This window comes from Hyperolius riggenbachi, chromosome 5 (genome assembly GCF_040937935.1).
Source record: "Hyperolius riggenbachi isolate aHypRig1 chromosome 5, aHypRig1.pri, whole genome shotgun sequence".
Classification (NCBI taxonomy): domain Eukaryota; kingdom Metazoa; phylum Chordata; class Amphibia; order Anura; family Hyperoliidae; genus Hyperolius; species Hyperolius riggenbachi.
The window spans coordinates 277,095,690-277,114,065 of record NC_090650.1 but is presented as its reverse complement, the minus strand read 5'-3'; the positions used below and the strand labels follow the sequence as shown (position 1 = coordinate 277,114,065).

Sequence of the window (18,376 nt, the reverse complement as noted above, 5' to 3'; positions counted from 1 at the left end):
GATCTGATTACATTTACTTGCATAAACCTTCCCACCTGTTTACTTCACAATACAGGCTTTATTACTATTAGTATTAATACCCAAAAGCTAGGTGAAAAGACCCTACGAGCCAATTTAAATTCACTTGCTGCAATGTTGACCTCCTTCCAAAAAGACATTTTCCGAAGCTACAAGTCAGCAGCATTTACCAGACTTTGACAACTTTAATATCACCACTAGAGATGGACTTTATTGCTGGCAGACAAATTACACTATTCTACCATTCTGATTCGAAAGTATTGTTTTTAACCTTAAATTTTATGTTATAGTCGATTCTATAGGAGGTGCTAGTTTTGCAATTATCCAATATAACTATTGTCAGGATACCTGGCACTAGGTCTAAACCACTGAGGTTTAAGAGGGGTACCCAAAAGGGTTGCCCCTATTTCTTCCCCTGTTTACATTATCAGTAGTGCTCTTACCTCTAAACATCCAAAAGAACTTTCATATTAAGGGTTTTATAAAGGGGAATAAAAGCTATAAACTTAATTAATATGCAGATGACATCTTCCTTTATTTAACTTAGCAAACAAATCATATCTTATTTTTCTGCCATTATTGGAGCTCTTTGACTCTGGGTCAGGACTGAAGATTGAAAGTGCAGAAATCAAAATCAATGACAAACGTTCTCAGTCAAACTGACAAACTCACAAGAACAATTAACAGTTAATAACAATAAGTGTTATCCTAGAACAGCAGAATATAATTATGGGTTCTGTCCTACTTAAATAATGGTTGATATATAGCATTGTGTGGCAGGAGAGAATCACTGCTATAAAAATGGCATTCTTCCAAAATCTGTTTTTACTCAAATACCAAAATGAATTAAAAAATATTCTGGATTTTAATAGGTAAATATCTTTGGTAACTCCTTAAAGTAACCTCTTTGCTTATACACAAGACTGGCTTGATTTGAAAATGCATGTTAATTAGTTCACACCTAAGAAAAACAGCTCATGCACATAATATGAGAAAAACCTTGATCATATGCACTCTTGCTTTCTATTAAGATATCCCACATACACACTGTATGTTTTACTTACATCATAGAAACAATTCAGTCTTTATCTTGAGGACAGTAAGTAAAGTTTCCCTGGCTAAGATGCCCTGTAACTCTATGCTGTAGACTCGGAATGCTATGAGCGGTCCAAATACAGATGCCGCAGGTCATCTGTATAAAGCTACAGAGAACCATGCTAGTTATCACTCCAGTTGTGCTGTTAGGTTGGTGCTATGCATAGCAGGTTCCATACAATAACTTTTAACTCACCTATTCTTCCATAGCTTGATGCATGTTAACAAATTAATTATAAAACATCAGAATTGAGCAAAACCATAACGATAAAGGTTACAGCAGACATAATATTTTAAATTATATGAAACAATGAAGTAATTTGTAAAAAGGATAAAAGACGTAACATATTTTAAGGTGTTATAAGCACACAGTTAAAGTAAGTTTTATATTTGGCTTTTAATCTCTATGCATTTTCATTTACAAAATCAAATACAACAGAAGAAGAATAATTAATGTTAGTATGTTCTTCTGTACCTAATGGGTTAATTGCAATGTTCAATTAAATTCATAAAGCTGAAATTAAAACTAGAATTCTAGCAAGTGAGATGCCTTAAACATTCCCCAAAGACTTCAATGCTTGTTAGCAACAATAATGTAGATTTGATTGCAATGTCTCACACTTTTGTATAATATGCAATTACTTACAGAAGGTCTATTTTTCTTGTTTTTTTGTGTACAGGAAAAATTAACTGAAGCTTCCAACTGTGACAGAAATTACAGTTATCTTAGAGGTACAGATGGTGTAAAAACCTCAATCTCTGAAAACGTGATTACCAGACTGAAAACATGGTGGCCTTCCTCACCTTTGCTGTAGCTGTTGAGGAACATCTCCATAAACAAATTATTTACCAAATATCCCCACTGCATACTGTCCTCCAACTGGCACACATCTTACATTTCTGCATAGGGGGCTGCTGTGTGCAATTGCAGCAAGTTGTAGAAACAGGTGATAAAATAAATGGCCCTGTAGTTTTGTCAGAGGTGCTTTTGTGCTGACTGGGTGTCAGCTTGTGGATTGGGAACCTTTGCATGTCACAGGGAGAATTTATTAAAGGAGATATGATGAAAAGATGGGTAATGAAATGAGGCTGATTTTATTTTGAACAAGTAATAACATGCATGTAAGGTGCACACCGGTGCTTAAAGTGAACACAAGTTAAGATCACTGCTTTTCACTTTACTTACAACTCATTTAGTTAGTCACTCATGCATAGATGCCCATTTATAAAAAAAAAGTGGTAAAAATGTAAACGGTTTGCATATTTAATTCTAAAACACATCAGCACACTCTATACATGGTGGTTAAGCACCTTGCACTCCTACCACTAAAGGCCCAAATTTAATTCTCTGCCAGGACAATATCAACATCGATAAGATGTGTGGCATTTCCCTAAGTTTTCCTCAGTTTCCCCAATACATGCTGAAAGGTTATTATTGGCTTTTTCTTTTTTTTCCAAAATTGGCAGTAGACTACGGTGGGGGCACATTTAAGTATGACTATGATGGAACGGACATACACTGTTTCAAAGCAACTGCACCGTGAAAGTAAACATTAACTGTCAATCGCTGCTTCACCTGCTTACCTCTATCATACAGTGCTCTTGTCACTGTGGTTGTACAAACTTGCTCTTTTATAACACAGTCACATGGGGGCTAACACTGCTTTACACTGCTACCATCAAATCCATCCTCTGCTCCTACATGATTGTCTGGTATGCAGGTGCATCTGCTAGCAACAGGTAAAAACTCCAAAGAGTAATTAAGTGTGGAAAAGATAATGGGTTCGCCCTTGCCATCTCTAGATCTACTTCCCACTCCCAGAATGAAGACAAGGGCCACCAGGATTTTGCATGACCCTTTCCGCCTGGCAAGTCGCTTCTTTGAGATCCTCCCATTTGGCCGCTGTTACAAAGCCACCAGGCGCAGGGACACCTTCTCCAATAAAGCAGTCTTTCTGCTGGACTCCAGTTCCCCTGAAACATTCTACCCCCTTATACTTGCCTTGCCGCTCACTCTAAACTTCTAAGCACCACTGCGCTGTCCTGCTCCACACCCTAGTTGTTTCAGAGTTCTCAATGCTTGTACCCCATACTCTAAATGTATGCTTCTCATGCTTGTCTTAATATATATCTTCCATGATTGCCAATGCAATGTCTGTCTATGTATTACTGCCAATGCCATGTGAACCACAAATAATTGTTGACTGCTTTCCCTCAAATTGGTCCTAAACTATGGTAGGGATGTTACACTTTTACTATGGTAAGGATGCTAAATTATGAGCTTCTTTGACCAACAGTTAGTAACATGAATTCCTCCAGGTACTCTGTAAAGTGCTGTGGAAAATGTCAGTGCATTATAAATTCATAATTACTTTTTTTTTGTCTTTTGTAACTTTTTCCTAAGTTATTTAGCAAGTATTATGGTTATAAAAGTTGTCCTGCTGATTGCGATCCCAGGTTGTTGGGAAGCTTATGTCTTTCCTGGCTGACATGACACATATACAGCAACAGACAAGGGGGAAGGTGTCAACCAACTAGGATCTGTCAGCAACACAACTGTATGAAAACAGCTAAAGAAGAACCATAATGACATAGTAGAATGTAATAGATTATTCAGGATATCCAATTTCAAGTTAATTATCCTGTTTTCAGCATCAGAAAAGGTTCTTCTATATTGCTATGTAGCCCCGACTCTCAGTGATGCGTAGCTTCCCTGGTGGTAAGGACGAGGCTAATTCGTTGCTAAAAAACCTGCTACAAACGGTATAGACAAGTTAGCTTCATCCACGCTGGAAACTGGCCTGGAAAGAGTTATAATGGTGCACTAACAACACTGCACAGAAGTGTCATTAGCCTTTGCACACGATATGTGGTAGGGGTGTCCTGACACCCTGGAGAAAAAGACACACGAGACACAAAAGGACGGGAGCCCAATAGCGTAACACAAGGTGTGTAAAGTGATGTATTAAAAACTACTCACAAAGGTGGGTTGCAGAGGGGCAACAGACCGCAGGAAGCAGGTGGAGACTATAAACCCAACTCCACTCGGCGTGGTCCAGCCGGACCTGGTGGCGGTCGCTCTATTAGGAAAAATTGACAGATGTCCCCTGTGGTGTGCACCACATGTCGTCTGTCTAAAACCCTCAGACAGGGTATTGTAAGGGGGTATGTAAGCACAATATGGGTGAAAAAGGCGCCCTGGTATATATAAAATACCTTTAAAACAAGTCAAAATGGGAAAACGAGGTAACTTACCTCAATGACGAAATCTTTGTAATGACAAAAAATGTCCATTTAAGCACAGGCAACTCGCTTCATGGGTCTAAGCCTGCCTCCTCAGGCCTACAACAGTGCCAAATGAAAAAACTCCATCAGCATAGGGAGCCTCTACTGAAGCACGTTGCCTGTACTTGAATGGAATTCTTTTGTTGTTACAAAGATTTCGTCATTGAGGTAAGCTACCTCTTTTTCCCATTTTTTCTTGTTTTTAAAGTATTTTATATATACCAGGGCACCTCTTTCACCCATATTGTGCTTTTGCTATTGCAGGGTGGAGCCAAGAAACGATGAGCGTGCGTAATGGAGACGTTTCTGGTGGTGGGAGCAGCGAGAACAATGCGATTGGGCTGTGCTCGGGCATTACTAAAAAACCTAACATGCTGGATCTTCATGCAATCGTTGTGCACCTTATGTAGTCACGCTGGTCTGACCATAATGACCGCCCCTGCCATGGCAGTCGTTATCGTGCACCACTCCAAGTTCAGACCAGCGTGTGTATGGACCTTTAGGGCTGGTTCAGGCAGATGCGTCAATCACCTGCCCAGAGTCTCGTCCAAATGCTTTTCTTCCAGTGGCGATTTCCAGCGATCGTCATTTTTCATCCCGCAGGGGGAAACAGAAGTGCGGGATTTCTTCATCCATATTTAAGGAGGATTTTTCTATTTGTGATTAAAAAGTTTATTTTAGAAATTTTACTTTAATTTTTTGACATGATTTTGTTTTGAAACTTTTATTATACTCAAAATGGATACTAGACCCTTGCTTGATGGATTTTAGTAAGTTGCAAGCAATCATTTCACAAAAATTAATTTCACCACTTTTTGCAAAGAAATCCTGCAAAAATTGACCGCTAGGGAGGTTAACCTAGTCTATGATGTCCCAAACCAGTCTGCCCAAAGCACGCTGGGAGATCATGTAATGTTCCTGCTCATTTCACAACAAACTTCCCACAGTGATGCACCTTGCCAGAAGTAATGATGCCAAAATATGTAATACATGTAAGACTGTAAATCAGGGTGAGGAAAGATTTTATAATCAACAAAAATTGACTAATTTATAAAGTAATATTGTAAAAAAAAAAAAAAAAAAAAAGCAAATTTATATAACTATATTCAGCAAAGTTCCTCTTTAAATATACATTTTGTAGTTATTGTCTGCTAGACACACATGTATCATGCTGTCTATACTGAGCATCCAGCATTTTTCCTTCCAAGAATCTACCATTCTGCCCTTCATCAGTACTGCACTTTAGGGTTCAAACGTGGGTATCATTCTTCAGAGGAAGGGCTGATGTTTGCTGCTCAGAGGCGTATCTAGAGAAGTGCAGGCATGGCTTGTGCCACGGGCGCCACATAACCAAGGGGGCAATGTCTTCCCCTATGCTGCACAGCCGTACCTGCCCCTGTGCTGCACCCCCATGCCTTCAGCCATGCCTCCCTGTCACCTCAGATCAGATGAAATTTGGGGAACATGAATACTTAACTTATGTATGTAGGGTGCACTTGGGTTAGTGTTAGAAGAGAGGACATAGAGGGCATAAGAAGAGATAGTTCCACAAAAATAGCTTCAGCAATATCCCGAGCCAAAAAACATATGCAACTGTAACGTGTGCAAACAAGGATGTTGTTTTTAAAGAAGAAGGAGGCTTTGAGGGGGGGGGGGGGGGGGCGCAAATTCAGTATTTTCCATAGGCTCCATATTACCCAGATACGCACCTGCTCATGGGGAGGAGTCTACACAATATCTGTCATGAATGATTACTGGGAAACACAACTTTTTTTCTGAGTTTTACACTGGCATCTTTTTCCTTAGACACACCCACACACATACAAAAAAAGCTAATAAATACTATTTACAGGGGCTGTATTTTTGCCTTACATTACCACTGAAAGGGGAAGCTGTGCTTTACATAAGATGCAAGTTATGCATTATTAGCAGCAAAAGAAAACCATTATCATTGGCTAAACTGAACATGAAACAAGAAAGAACAATTAAAGGACAGCATTGCTCTGCCTCATACAATGGCACCAGTTCTCAGAATACCTGCCATACCTACAGAGACCTTCTGGTACTCCACAATGCACCATTCAGCAAAGAGGGGAACTAATACGTCCCGTTTACTCACAGACCAAATGTGGGCATAAATAATATTTTTAATTAGGATACACTTTAAAAAAAATTATAATAATGAGTCAGCCCTGATTGGACGGGCAACCTAAAACCCCTTAAAGGGACACTGTAGGGGGGGCAGGGGAAAATGAGTTGAAGTTACCCGAGGCTTCTAATGGTCCCCCACAGACATCCTGTGCCTGCGCAGCCACTCACCGATGCTCCGGCCCCGCCTCTGGTTCACTTCTGGAATTTCAGACTATAAAGTCTGAAAACCACTGCACCTGTGTTGCCGTGTCTTCATTCCCGCTGATGGCACCAGGAGCGTACTGCGCAGGCCCAGTACGGTCTGTGCCTGCACCGTGCGCTCCTGGTGACATCAGGGGAAGAGAGGACACGGCAACGCAGGCGCAGTGGTTTTCAGACTTTAAAGTCTGAAATTCCAAAAGTGAACCGGAGGCGGGGCCGGTGCATCGGTGAGTGGCTGCACGGGCACAGGACGCCTGTGGGGGACCATTAGAAGCCCCAGGTAACTTCAACTCATTTTCCCCGACCCCCCTACAGTATCCCTTTAAGATATAGAAAAGGGATTAAAAGGCAAGAAATCGGACCCTTCATAATAAAGGTGATCTGGGTGAGAAAAGAGTTGAGTTTCTGCACAGGATTCCCGACCTTTAGGTTAATTGAGAATTTCATACTAAATCGTAATAAGAACCATGTTGGTAATCGACACACCTGTATTCAGAAGTTTCCAATGAAAAACAAATTTAACTGGAACATCTGTTATTTATTACATTCCATAATAAAAGCTATATTTTTACATAGTAATGCAAAAGCTTTAAATACTTTCTTCTGTTCAGCTGGCAAACTTTTCCATGGCTTTGGCAGATTTGCATTTAGCAAAGAAGATTCCTGTTTTAGTATTATGGCAGATTTTTCATTGCTATCATTTTTGGCTGTAGTATTCAAGTAATATGATATACATGGAAAAAGCCACAGCATCGCTTCTGTGTGCCAATCTGAGGGTAATGTTCTAGTGCATTAGTTCATGGGTTTCATTTAATTATTTTTTACTAACAAACTTTGAGGAGTAATGAGAGAAACGGTATAACACTTGTTCATTCATATTAAGATTATTATTACACCTTTGTATGCTGCTGACATTTTTTGCAGTGTTTTTTTTTCTAAGAACGTCAGACAATTCACTGTCCTTCAGCAGTGCTCACTATCTAACGTTGTCTCTATGGATCACAGGTGTCAAACACAAGACCCGCTGACCGAATCTGGCCCTCTTCACCATTTACGTGGCCATTGAGAGCTTCAAATGTACATCATTGTAAGCAGTAAAGGAATGACAGCTCACTGCTTTCCCATCTAAAGGAGCACACCGCTGATTGTTTCTTGTTGAAAGATTAGCAGTTTGAGCCAGGGTGCAGGAATGATTCACTTGGGCTCCCAGCAAATTTAGCATGGGGTTCCTTCCCTGGATCCAACCCCCCCCCCCCCGCCAATGTGGCTGATAAACACATAACTGCACACCTTCCCCCCAGTCACCTTCTTCCCATATTACAGAGTAACACAGCAATACAGTGTAACATTTATCTGCTCCAGCAGTGCATCAGATTGCTCCTGTTCTGCTTGGCAGCTGCACGTGACATGCATTCGGAGCCAGAGGTACGCTATGCAGCATAATAGCGTGTGGCTGCCAGAAAGAACAGAGGAGACTTGCAGCAGCATTGGAGCAAGTAAATATTAAACTGCTCCACTGCACAACTCTGTAGAAGGGGGAGCAGCAGGCCCCCATAGTCCCCAGGCTCCCTGATTACTATAGTTACACCACTTCATTTGAGACTGTTGGATAAATGTTCAATCATAAGATTTGGCCCGCGACTTGGACTGTTTTATATTTTGGCCCCTTACATGGTTGAGTTTGACACCCTTGCTATAAACCTAGGTGCGTCTTATGGTGCGAACAATATGGTAATTTTTTTTGCCAATATAAACAAGTGTCATTAAGATGCATTAATTAGAACAGGACATAAAAGGTTCTCACAAGGATATTTGCAAATCCCTAAAGAGTTGCAAGGTTATTTACGACTAGAAAAGACTCCCTATTTGTTTATCCCATGCCTAGAGACGGTAGGATAGTAAATCCAGTATTCACTGGGTAAGTTAATAACAGAACTGATACAATACTTATTTTAGGCACAGGTTAAATGTATCAATGAAATTAAATTGAAATAATACAAGCATAATAAAGGTTATCTTTATTTAATCCTATATCCACAGTTTTGAAGCATTACATAAATGTGGTTTCCCCCACATTAATTTGTCCTCCTGCGATTTGAAGTAACTTTTTAGTACCAAGAATATCACTCAAGCTGTGTCCCTGGCAAGAAAAATGTCCTGGTACTGAACGATCAGTTTGATCTTCACAATAAAATGTGCTATACCTTTAACACATTTTCCTCTGTCTGAAGCCTGTCACTATGGTAAATACCTTTCCTGTCTTTATATTCATCCTGGGTAAACATCCATCTTGAGCTCCAAAAGCCCAATCACACCAAACTCGCAATTATACCAAAATTCACCAAAATCGTAATCGCTGCAAAATGTACTTCCTCCTCCTGGGCTTCAGAAATAACAGAGCTGGCAGCTCCATCAGTTGATTACTTAAAGTAATTTTCAAAATGCTTGACATTTCGAATACATTTTTTTGGGTGTGTACAATATTTTTTAAATTTTTTTATTTATTGAGTTTCATGCCACTTTAATAATTAACCTGTGCATGTTCATATGATGAGTTTGCCCGATTTCCCTCCACATAAATTTCTGTGGGTCATTCTGCACACATGGCCAGGTACAAAGGTTGGTTGGTCCACAAGAAAAGGAGCCTTGCATTTTTTTTACTCATTCAGTGAACTCAATATCAAAATTGATATTTTTAAATATCTTTTTGCTGAATCAGAGTAACTAACTGAGTTTGAGCACTCTCTCTTATAGGAGACAATTTGTTGGCTCAAGTTGGTAATGATGCTGACCAGCGGCAGAAGTGCCAAAGCTACTTAATACTGAAATTCAGAATTTACATCTATATTTCACACATAATGGTTACCTTGAGTATGTCCAGCTAAGGATTTCTTGTCACACGCAAGGGTGGGTCAGCACCATCACAAAACTATTAACCAATAATAATACACTGAGTAAAGTAAACAAAGAATAAAGAGTGCATGATATGTAGCTAGTCTGTGCAAAATGGTAGAAACAACACAACACACCACCAAATCAAGAATACCTCAAAAATACCGCACCAGGCTGATATAAGCACAAAATAAATCCATCTTTATTGATCAATTAAAAACAATTAAAATCGAATTGTTGTGGAGGTAAGCACATAAATAACTGAATATCACAGGAGTATAGTATGAGTAAACAGGGGGTCCCCAAAGGGGGATGATTAAAGTGCTAAGTGACTTAAAGTGCATGAATGAATCAAAGTGACTGTACAAGCTTCAGAAAACAACCATAAAGAAAGCAATACACATATAACAATGTCTAACAATAAATATAAAGGAGTATAAAAGTGAGTGAAAAAGAATAAGAATATTGAGTACACAAGCTGTAGAAAAAGATGAACCCCAGTTAGGAGTAAAAAGATCCCAGAGCACAGTATAGGGGAATGAGAATAAGGTGGTAAATGGAAGTGTCACCATCCAAGTGCATAAAGTGTAAGGAAACACTCCCCTGTGTAGGCTTACCTCCGCTATTGCAATTCGCCGATTGCGCGGCCTCCTCTTGAGCCAGCAAAGGGGGGGGGGGGGAGTTATATGTGCAAGGGTAAAGTGATTTCAGACCTCTTGATAACTGGTTCATGCAGAAGCCACTATTTTCTTTAAAAACGAATCAGTGTGCATTGATATAGCTGGTATAAAAATGTCCATTTAGGTTTCTACTGTTATGGAGAGGGGAAGAAGGCAGATGACAGAGTGATACATGTTCACATTTGTTAAAATCCAGTTCTGAAAGTAAAAGCGGTTGATCTGCACTTTGTATCAGAAGAAACGCACAACAATCTATATCCATAGTAAGGTAAGCTATCACATAGGAACAGCCTCCAATATTATAAAATTAATTGAACTGATGCATAGCCAGGAGATCCTTTATTCTTTACCTAGAGAAAATATTAAAGTGAAGTATCACTACAGTTTTAAAGAAGTGGAAATGACACATATGATGGAGTAGGAGTGGAGTTTTTGCGCAGTACAGCCCGGCTGACGCCCGATGACATCAGCGCGCCGGCGTGGGACGCAGAAGTGCCAGGAAATGGAGCGCAGAAGAGCCCAACCTGGCAGCCGGCCTGGCCAGGTCGGGTCGGGCACCGGAGACCACCGGGAGCCTGCGGAGCGGCGGCGAGGGCACCTCCTGCCTGCCACGGGCTGGAGGAAGCCCCAGGTAAGTGGAAATTTATTTTTATTTTTTTAATCCCCTCCCTGAACCTTCCCTTTAACTGTGGTTTATCACACCTGAGTTCAATTTCTGTAGTCACCCCCAGGCCTGATCACTGCCACACCTGTTTCAATCAAGAAATCACTTAAATAGGAGCTATCTGACACAGAGAAGTACACCAAAAGCACCTCAAAAGCTTGACATCATGCCAAGATCCAAAGAAATTCAGGAACAAATGAGAACAAAAGTACTGTAATTGAGATCTATCAGTCTGGTAAAGGTTATAAAGTCATTTCTAAAGCTTTGGGACTCCAGCGAACCACAGTGAGAGCCTTTATCCACAAATGGCAAAAACATGGAACAGTGATGAACCTTCCCAGGAGTGGCCGGCCGACCAAAATTACCCCAAGAGCGCAGAGAAAACTCATCCGAGAGGCTACAAAAGACCCCAGGACAACATCTAAAGAACTGCGGGCATCACTTGCCTCAATTAAGGTCAGTGTTTACGACTCCACCATAAGAAAGAGACTGGGCAAAAATGGCCTGCATGGCAGATATCCAAGGCGCAAACCACTTTTAAGCAAAAAGAACATTAAGGCTTGTCTCAATTTTGCTAAAAAACATCTCAATGATTGCCAAGACTTTTGGGAAAATACCTTGTGGACCGACGAGACAAAAGTTGAACTTTTTGGAAGGTGCGTATCCCGTTACATCTGGCGTAGAAGTAACACAGCATTTCAGCAAACGAACATCATACCAACAGTAAAATATGGTGGTGGTAGTGTGATGGTCTGGGGTTGTTTTGTTGCTTCAGGACCTGGAAGGCTTGCTGTGATAGATGGAACCATAAATTCTTCTGTCTACCAAAAAATCCTGAAGGAGAATGTCCAGCCATCTGTTTGTCAACTCAAGCTGAAGCGATCTTGGGTGCTGCAGCAGGACAATGACCCAAAACACACCAGCAAATCCACCTCTGAATGGCTGAAGAAAAACAAAATGAAGACTTTGGAGTGGCCTAGTCAAAGTCCTGACCTGAATCCTATTGAGATGTTGTGGCATGACCTTAAAAAAGCGGTTCATGCTAGAAAACCCTCAAATAAAGCTGAATTACAACAATTCTGCAAAGATGAGTGGGCCAAAATTCCCCCAGAGCACTTTAAAAGACTTGTTGCAAGTTATCACAAACGCTTGATTACAGTTATTGCTGCTAAGGGTGGCCCAACCAGTTATTAGGTTCAGGGGGCAATTTCTTTTTCACACAGGGCCATGTAGGTTTTTGAGTTTTTTTCTCACTAAATAATAAAAAGCATCATTTGTGTTCGATTATGTTATCTTTGACTAATAGTTAACGGTTTTTGATGAGCAGAAACATTTAAGTGTGACAAACATGCAAAAGAATAAGAAATCAGGAAGGGGGCAAATAGTTTTTCACACCACTGTACGTATTTGGTATCTAAGTGGTTAGAGCTGCCAACAACTCTCTCAATGGCAAACACTGATGCAAAGAATACATGACTCAATATGCTTAAAAGCACATTGGCGAATGGGGGGAGTTTGCTAAAAGCTGTATGCTTACTTTAGATTGTAAGCTCACAAGGGCAGGGCTCTCTCCCCCTTTTGTGTCTTGGTAACCATTATACATTTTATTCATCATGTTAATTTCATTGCTGTCATTACCAATTCTATAATTTGTATCATTCTTTGTATTTTGTCACTAATTATATATCTTGTATATTGGTGTACACCATTGTCTGTATTATGTACCCCATGTTTGTTTTTTACTTTGTACAGCGCCACGGAATATATTGGCGCTTAATAAATCAAGAATAATAATAATAATGTATGCGGCCCTACTGTGTTGTCACTTCTTTCTTGCTTAGAAAATAGATTTCTGTGACAGGCATACTCTGCAGTGAATTTTAACATAACTGGTATCTGCCTGTGCATTGGGTTCCAAGAGATGCAACAGGTTATCTTCAAAGTAAGTCTGCTTTCATGCTTATCTATTAAGTTTTTATATTTGCAGGAAACTCCCATTAGGTTTGCTCCCACACTTACATATCATAACATATACCAGAAGAAGCCTAGTCGAGGTCCCAACGATTCCCATATCTCTGCAAATATTTAAAATTATGTTTCTGCTTTTTTCAATTCGATTTAGAGACAGGTAACTCTTGTGAAACCACTGCAACTTTGAGCTAGGCTCAGGGCAGTTTCCAGACGAAATTATAAAAATCCCTGACCCCCATCACCCCGACCTAGGCACACTGCTGTGATGCGGTAGCCAGAGGTGCCCCCAGTATAAGGTAGCCCTGAGAATAGGTCACCCCCAGTAGTTAGTAGTCAGAGGGAGACCTCAGTACATGTAGCCAGATGTGTCCCCAGTATAGGGTAGCCACAGGAGCCACCATTATTAGGTAACCCTTTTCCTGTACTGGAGAGTTAACCCCCCTACTCCTGTAAAGGAAGCCAGAGAGGTACGCCAGGATTAGGCAATCAAAGAAAGCCCCCACTTCACCAGTATAGGTGTCAAGTGAAGGCCTCCTGTATTAAGTAGGCAGAGAGGGTACTCCCAGTATAGGTAAGCCAGAGAGCCCGCCCAGTATAGGTACCCAAAGTCCCCTCCAGTATAGACAGCCATAGAGCTTCCCCACAGTATGTGGTAGGAGAGGGTGGAATTAACATGATCCCAGGTGGGGTTGTTACCAATGAGACAGGATCACTAGGAGGTAGAAGATGGACCGTGTGTGGATCCTGAAGAGGCAACTTACTTCACACCCCTCCGCTGTGCACTCTGTATGTGATTAACCTAAAGTGGTAACCTGTCCCACCTGCACCTTAATATGGGCATGGCCAGGCTATTCTTGTACCGCATATCCTCACTCACAATTGCTCCCCAATCAAAGCTCTGACTGAAGAGGCTAGCAATTTATTTTAAGGTTAAAAAAAGTTTTATTACTGGCCCCGTCTGAAAGGGTTAAACAAAAAAGTCTTTATCTGTTACTGTCTCTGTTCCTAAGATTTACCCACTGCTGTCAGTATGGGTAGCAAAGAAAATGTTCGTATATGGGGATACAGAAAGCAATAAAAACTTAAAATTATGTTCTTATGTCTTTCTACACTATCCAGCAAATCCTTCCCTCACTCTCACCTGTGCATTTGTGTGATGATTCTCATTAATAACATGATTAACTGGCCTGTATTTTTTCCAGAGACATTTCCTGCATGTTTTCTGACATCAGCACTGACTATAATACAGTAAGGGAGTAGAAAAAATAAAGAAAAGCACTTGATGACTAAAGATTTTTTTTTCCATGTTCAGAAAACATTCTTGTCCTTGTTTGATCTCTGTGTTATGGAACAAACAATGTCTGTACTGAGAAGAAAATCTGCAAACCTTAGACTTAGCTGAACTTTGTGTACTCATTACAGAAACAGCCATGTGACTGCAGGGAAAGCATTGAGTCATCGGACTGCTTTAGCACCACAATGTAAAGTATTAAAGCCCCCAGCAATCTTTTGGTGACTTTTTAAAGATGAATATCTGCTGTGAAGAGTGACAGTGATTCATTGTGAGTCACACGGCCGAATGTGCAGCTTCAGAGTGCCTTCTATTATCATTCACACACCATGATACAACACTGCAATGGCAGAAGTTATGTCATGTGTTTATTGCTCAAGGCATGATCATTTCTGTAAGTCACACACAAGGACCGATGGATGCTGCTCCATATCTGAGTCAAGAAGAAAGTCTTAACACATTAGACCAATGAGTAGGATAAATGGCTCTTCAGGTTAATTAAAAGGTACATATAGTGACATTAGGGACATAGACTATGCCTTTGGTAGGGATTAGATTGAGAGCTCCTCTCAGGAGTAGAGATGTAGCGAACTGTTCGCCGGCGAACGGTTCCAGGCGAACTTTGGGGGTTCGCGTTCGCCTGCAGCAGGCGAACTTTTGCGGAAGTTCGATTTGCCCCATAATGCTCTATTGAGCAAAACGTTGAACCTCTATATCACTGTCAGCAGGCACATTATTGCCAAACACACTGGTCTCACTGCTGTAAGCCCGCCCACCCTCCCTCCCTCCTCCAAGCAAAATCCTTATACCATTTGACTCAGTTGTCTGCCTACACTAATTAGTTATGGGACAGCTGCTACACACTCTGCTCGGGAGATTTTAATTAGCCTCTTGTGGGTCTCCTCCCTCCTACCTCCCTCCTCCCACCCTTCTACCTATTCCCTCCTCCCTCCTACCGGAGGGAGGAGGGTCTCATCTGCCAGGGAATTATACTATTTCAAAAACCAGTTTACATCATACCATGGCTGGGAATCGAACTCAGCTCTCACTGTGTGGTGGGCAAGTCACCCTAACCACTGTACCACTACAGTAGTAACTGAGGCTGGCCTACAATTTACCATGTATGCTCATTGCAATAGAAACATTAGGTTGCTTAAAGGGAACCTTAACTGAGAGTGATATGGATGTTTCCTGTAAACAATACCAGTTGCCTGGCAGTCCAGCTGATCTTTGTGACTGCAATAGTGGCTGAATCACAACCTGAAACAAGCATGCAGCTAATCCAGTCTGACTTCAGTCAGAGCACCTGATCTGCATGCTTGTTCAGGGGCTGTGGCTAAACGTATTAGAGACACAGGATCAGCAGGCGATTCAGGCAACTGGTATTATTTTAAAAGGAAAAATCCATATCCTTCTCCGTTTAGGTTCCCTTTAAGGATTTGTAGCATAAAAGCCAACTCACATTGGCTGGTATTTGAACCTGGGTCTCACTGTGTGGTGGGCAAGCACACTAACCACTGTACCACAACAGTAGTAACTGAAGCTGGTCTACAATTTACCATGTATGCTCAATGCAATAGAAACATTAGGTTGCTTAAAGGGAACCTTAACTGAGAGTGATATGGATGTTTCCTGTAAACAATACCAGTTGCCTGGCAGTGCAGCTGATCTTTGTGACTGCAATAGTGGCTGAATCACACCCTGAAACAAGCATGCAGCTAATCCAGTCTGACTTCAGTCAGAGCACCTGATCTGCATGCTTGTTCAGGGGCTGTGGCTAAAAGTATTAGAGACACAGAATCAGCAGGCAATTCAGGCAACTGGTATTATTTTAAAAGGAAAAATCCATATCCTTCTCCATTTAGGTTCCCTTTAAGGATGTGTAGCATAAAAGCCAACTCACATTGGCTGGGATTTGAACCTGGGTCTAACTGTGTGGTGGGCAAGCACACTAACCACTGTACCACAACAGTAGTAACTGAAGCTGGCCTAAAATTTACCATTTATGCTCAATACAAGAGAAAAAGTAGACAAGACAAATAACATTTATATCACACTTTTCTCCTGGCGGACTCAAAGCACCAGAGCTGCAGCCACTAGGGCATGCTCTATAGGCAGTAGCAGTGTTAGGAAGACTTGCCTAAAGTCTCCTACTGAATAGGTGCTGGCTTACTGAACAGACAGAGCTGAGATTTGAACTCTGGTCTCCTGTGTCAGAGGCAGAGCCCTTAACCATTACACCTTGCAGCCACTGCTTACAGATATGTAGCCAGACATGGCCTTGTCTTTTGTGTTCAACAGTTGTCGAGAGAAAAATTAGACAAGATAGCAGTGTTAGGAAGACTTGCCTAAGGTCTCCTACTGAATAGGTGCTGGCCTACTGAACAGACAGAGCTGAGATTTGAACTCTGGTCTCCTGTGTCAGAGGCAGAGCCCTTAACCATTACACCATGCAGCCACTGCTTACGGATATGTAGCCAGACATGGCCTTGTCTTTTGTGTTCAACAGTTGTCCAAAGAGAACCCCAGATAGCCAGGTAGATTCATCTCTCTCTCTCTCTCTCTCTCTCTCTAGTAGGGATGGTCACCGCTTTCCGCGGAATTGTATTTTGGAGCATAAATAGATTGAGCATAAATGGTACATGCTAGGCTGGCTTCAGCATGTAGTGTTGGTGAGAGAGAGAGAGAGAGATGAATCTACCTGGCTATCTGGGGTTCTCTTTGGACAACTGTTGAACACTAAAGACAAGGCCATGTCTGGCTACATATCCGTAAGCAGTGGCTGCATGGTGTAATGGTTAAGGGCTCTGTTTCTGACACAGGAGACCAGATTTCAAATATCAGCTCTGTCTGTTCAGTAAGCCAGCATCTATTCAGTAGGAGACCTTAGGCAAGTCTTCCTAACACTGGTACTGCCTATAGAGCATGCCCTAGTGGCTGCAGCTCTGGTGCTTTGAGTCCGCCAGGAGAAAAGTGTGATATAAATGTTATTTGTCTTGTCTACTTTTTCTCTTGTATTGAGCATAAATGGTGGTATTTCATTACATTAGTGGGGCACAGAGGCTGATACCCGCCTGCGTCCCTTCCCTCCCGCTGATTGGAGGGAAGGGATGCGGGCGGGTAGCGGCGATGCGGAGGAGGCGGGGGAGCGGCGCTGAAAGACAGCGCTAGGGTAAACATTGTGCTGGCGACGCGCTGCGTGTCGCCAGCACTGCGGGGGCTATAGCGGCTAGCAGGGGGGTCTTTGAGGCACACGATGGGGCAACAGAGGCTGGTGTTAGTGTGCACAACCAGCCTCTGTGCCCCACTAACGTAATGAAATGCCACCTCGGGTTCTTTTTAAGTGCGTTAGTAACCATCTCAATGTGAAATTAAATCCAGCTCATTCACCTCCCAACAAAAAAAAAAAAAAAACATTTTCGATATTAATACTCATCTGTTATCAAGGCAGAGCTAGGTAAAACTATTTTGGAATCTATTTACTTTTCAGGAGCGCTGGCAGTATACAACTGCAGCCAGGCTTTCTCATTTGCATATATCAAGTACTAGGGTTACTAAACTTGCAATGAAAAGAAAAAGTGAACAGAGAAGTCGTATCTTTTAGGCAACCAAGTGTGCTTTCAGTTGTTCTGATCCACACAGCAACACCCACATAATAGGACCAAAAAGCTGACTGGCAGAAGGATGTTTATATCACACAATAGATGCTTGAACAGAGGTCACGGTACTGTGCAATCACACCTATTGCACTTGTAAACATTTTTTTTTCAGCAAAAGATAACCACAGACTTACACAGTATGTATTATAAAGGTAAAAAACAAAACAAACCAACCACGGTATTTCAGCTGTATAAAAGCTGGTAAATATGCGTTACATTCACCATGTACTGTACAAAGGCATTGGAGAGTAAATGCGCAAATAATTTTGGAAACTGCATTATCCATAATGACAAAGCCAAGTAAAAATGGATTTCAAACAAAGAACAATGGGTTTAAAAAGTAACAATACTGGTTACTGCAGTAATAAAATCTGAGGCAGTAAATATCTATGTATAAAGCATATGCCAAATTACCATTGTAGCTTTTTTGTAAAGCATTTCTTGTCTGAAAAAAAAGGATTCAGCTACA

General features: G+C 41.3%; 1 protein-coding gene and 1 long non-coding RNA gene across 4 annotated transcripts in view; one reads left to right on the top strand and one right to left on the bottom strand.

The window, feature by feature from the left end:
* Nucleotides 1-2,839, top strand: part of LOC137518744 (uncharacterized) — a 44,212-nt gene extending 41,373 nt beyond the window's left edge. The window contains exon 3 of the long non-coding RNA XR_011020885.1: nucleotides 1,794-2,839. This is a non-coding gene — a long non-coding RNA (uncharacterized lncRNA). The remainder of the gene's footprint in view (nucleotides 1-1,793) is intronic.
* CDKAL1 (CDK5 regulatory subunit associated protein 1 like 1) overlaps nucleotides 1-18,376 on the bottom strand; it is a 1,042,481-nt gene that overhangs the window by 205,395 nt on the left and 818,710 nt on the right. The gene's annotated exons all lie outside the window — the stretch shown is intronic.